This window comes from Erinaceus europaeus, chromosome 12, assembly GCF_950295315.1.
Source record: "Erinaceus europaeus chromosome 12, mEriEur2.1, whole genome shotgun sequence".
In the NCBI taxonomy this organism is placed as follows: domain Eukaryota; kingdom Metazoa; phylum Chordata; class Mammalia; order Eulipotyphla; family Erinaceidae; genus Erinaceus; species Erinaceus europaeus.
Genome location: NC_080173.1, coordinates 25,358,082 through 25,362,105, shown reverse-complemented (window position 1 = coordinate 25,362,105; position 4,024 = coordinate 25,358,082). Strand labels below are relative to the sequence as shown.

Genomic DNA, 4,024 nt, shown 5'->3' with positions numbered 1-4,024 from the left:
TGGAGGCTATTTTTTCCCTTTTGTTGCCCTTGTTGTCTATCGTTGTTGTTATGTTATTGTTATTGCTGTCATTGTTGTTGGATAGTACAGAGAGAAATCAAGAGAGGAGGGGAAACCAGAGAGGAGGAGAGAAAGACAGACACCTGCAGACCTGCTTCACCACTTGTGAAGCTACCCCCCTGCAAGTGGGGAGCCAGGGGCTCGAACCAGGATCCTTACACTGGTCCTTGCACTTCTGCACCATGTGTGCTTAACTTGCTGCACTACCGCCTGGCCCCCCATCTTCATATTTTTAATATCAGAGATTTTATATTAAATAGTACTAATATCTGATATTTAATATCAGATACAGTACCATTTTCGTTGACTTTATCTGATTATCTTCACGTCACTCTCATTCTCCTTAGTTTTCCTTCCTGACTCCTCTTCCAGATACCTACTATTAAACCTTGTTTGCTTCCACACCCTTCTCCATGCTTGTATATACTCTGCCAATGGACACAGACCCATATTCCATTACTTGTTTCACAGGCCCAAGTCCATTACTTGTTTCACAGCAAATATCTAAAGTGAGGTGTTTTTACTGATAGCCCATCTATTTAAATATAAATCCTTATCACCCCTCCCCCCCAAAAAAAACCCTTCAAGAAACATCTGAAAGAATGTTGGTCCACACATCTGGGCACTGTGAGCCAGTAATGTTGACACATAATTAATCATCACATAGAATGGATGTATCTCCATTCATTTACCAACTCCCCCCACCCACCCACATTCTTATTATTTCTATAAGTAATGCTCAGTTATCTCAGTCCCTTTCTTTCCACAGGGTAGATTCCAAGAAGAAAAAAAATTATTTCTAAGTTATGCATGGGATGCATTGGATCGACCTTCTCGTGGTGCATCCCGTGAGTACCCATTCATTGGGGAAACTGACGATCCTTCCTAGCCGACTGAATCCACATGGATCCCAGTCACTTTCAAAGCCAGCAACAAGCAGCTCCTGACAGCTTTCAACCTGACGCTGTTGACTGGCTACTGAAGAAGGGCAAACGCTAGAAGAAGAAGTTATGCATATTTGCACATTTAACAGATACTGTCAGTTCAGCTCCACAAGGAGTTTGTATTGCTTAAAACAAAGGCCCCGATGGCTCTGGTACAGTCTAGTTAGCTGTAATCAGTGAGTGTGTAAATAGCAAACTTTATCCTCCTAGACTAATGGGGGAATGGCTACAAGAAACTTTCTCCAGTGTCCAGAGCCCAATACTTTTTTCACGGCCATGGAGTGATAACTGGGATCGGTGCATCTACTAAGTGATGTTAACAAGGTCACCTTCAATTACCCAAAGACCTGAAGAGAAGGCTGGTACAAGTGCCTTCATTTGACTGCTACCTTTGTAACTTCTGTCTATTTTTGAGAAGTTTTTTTTTTTCTTCTCCCCCACCCCTCTCCCATTCCTCTATTCTTTTCTTTCCCTTTATTCAAGCAGAAAACTGAAAGGAGTTAAATGTCCAAGAAGGTTGTATAAGACACCTGGGGGATTCCATGTCTGGCTGATTTCTGAAGTGGCAAGAGGAAAAAGGGGCTAAGAAAGGAAGGAAGAAAGAGATCAGATCAAAAGATTCCCCCATTAGCCTGTGAAGCCAGGGAGAGAGCATTGTACTGCCTGGCTGAGAGGGGACTTCTCATGGAGGAGTAATAAAGGCCAGCCTACAGCAGATGGGACATTTCCCTGTTTCTCCAAAGGTGCCATATTCCAAGCATAGCACCCCACACCCAGCTATACTTGTCTCAGTCTAGGGCCTCAGGTTTATGGTACAAAGACTCCAGGTATACAGTACAGCTCTATAATAAAATAATATAAATCCCTATAATAAAATCTGACATTGATATTGTTCCCATAGATGATGGTGGGTGAATGAAAATTGTGTGGATGAGTTAGGTAAAGGTGTCAGTACCGATATTTTGCACTGGGACTGATTTGGCTATGGGTGGGGTGAGGTGGGGTGGGATGGAGGCTATCCTGTGCATTTTAGGATGCTTGGCAACATCTCTGACTTCTACCCTCTAGCTAGCTATCAGGAGCACCTCCTCCACACCACCAGCAGTTTTAAAAACCAAAAATGTCTCCAAACATTGGCAGACATTGGGGGTGGGGTGGGATGAGGTGGGTGGCATAAGCAGGGCCAAATTGTATCAGAGAATCACTGATTTAAGGGAAATAAAAGAAAGGAGGTAGTTCTTGAATTTATAAATAGAAAATCTTTAAAATATATATTATATGAGAATGAGAGGAGGAGGAGAGAGAGAAGTCAGAGCATCACATGGCATGTGTGATACCAGGTATCAAGCATAGGACCTCATGCTTGAGAGTCCAATTCTTTATCCACTGTGTCACCTCCCACATCATCAGAGAGAAATGCTTATAAACTACATGCACTGGCAATGACTCTTAACTGTGCTAAGAATGACCAGCAAGACATGCGACTTCCCCCAGATTTGCCTCCTTGACACTATTTTGCTTGTGATAATAATTAAAATTTCATTTTAACTTGGAGGAGGCCAGCTGGGGAAACTTCTGGGAATGTGGACACACAAGCTGACTGGCTGACTGAGTGGCAGGGTGCTTGGGCTTGGGTAGCATGACAACGGAGAACTTTGTGAAGGATATCAAGCCCAGGCTCAAAAATCTGAACTTCATAGTCATTGTGCTGGAGACCTAGTCACCAATACAAACAACGAGTATGAGGTTTGGACTTGTAAAGTGGCAGACAAAACGTGCAGCACCAGTACCTCTGTCTGGGACAAAGTGGGCAATCGAATCCAGCCTGGAGATATTATCCGACTAACCAAAGGAGATGTATGCATCAGTGTTCAAAGTTCTGCCTGACATTGTACACTGGGCATGGGGTTGGTCTTCAGAAGACTGGTGAGTTCTGAGTATGGTTTATTCTGAAGTTCTTAACTTCCATAAGCCAAACCCAGAATGCAGTGCTCAGTAGCCACCCAACAAAATGGTGCAGTGACAGCAGTCTGACAGCTCCCCAGCCAACTATGGGACCCCCTGCGTCTCCAGCTTCTGAGAACAAGAACAGCAATAGACTGAGTGCCCCACCAGGCTGGTAGTGGCTCACACCCTGCTCATACTCCCTCCTGCCTTCCCCAGCACCCAAATTACCAGATGCCAGCCAACCACACAGCTGCTGGCCCTCCTGGCCCTTCCATCAACCCTGTCCATAACAACAAAGAAACCCAGAGGAGCAGCAAGAGATACCAAGACATTCTTCCTGCATTCCTACCATTGATGGAGCCCCCAGGCCTTGTGCTGGGCTTCCAGCTTGGAGCGAGGAGGGAGCAAAGAGAGGCATTGGTTTCGTAGGCTCTAAACTTCACTAAGAAGAGTGTTAAGCTGTCAGAGGAACCCACCCTCAGCCTGGGTTCCTCCTCCTCCACATGAAGTTGCCTGCCCTAAAGGCCTATCTATTGCCTATCTACTCTTTAGAAATGATAGTCCCACTCCCTTTCTTGTCATATAGATGCCTAATTGAATCCCTCTTTCCTAATAAATGTTCCAAGTATGGGGCAGGGGAATAATTTTAACTCTTTTAATGGGACTCACTGGGTAGGTCATCTACCCGGCCGAGTGCACACCCAGGTTTGAGCCCCAGCACCATATGGGAGAGCCATGGCACTAGGGGAAGCTTAGGTGTTGTGGTATCTCTTTTCTGTTTCTAAATCTGAATGAAAAAGTTATCTAGGAGTATTAAAACCATGTAGATACAAGAGCCTGCCCTACTTCACTAAATATACAGCCAAGTAAGATTCTCTGAGTAATTTATCAGCAAGCAGATTATAACCAGAAATGAAAGGACATGCACCTTAATTCCACCTATAGCGATTTATTGGGCCACAAGACACTGGCTGTACTCTGAGCCCTGTCTGACCTTCTCCAAGCTGAGGCCTGCCTGTTTGCTCTCTGGCTGTGCCAGACTGCAGATGAGCCAGTTCTGGAAGCCTGGCTGC

The 4,024-nt window shown here is 44.9% G+C and overlaps 1 pseudogene; it reads left to right on the top strand.

Moving 5' to 3' along the window:
* Window positions 1-2,643: 2,643 nt before the first annotated feature.
* Window positions 2,644-3,380, top strand: LOC103111345 (SOSS complex subunit B1-like; annotated as a pseudogene).
* Window positions 3,381-4,024: the final 644 nt, after the last annotated feature.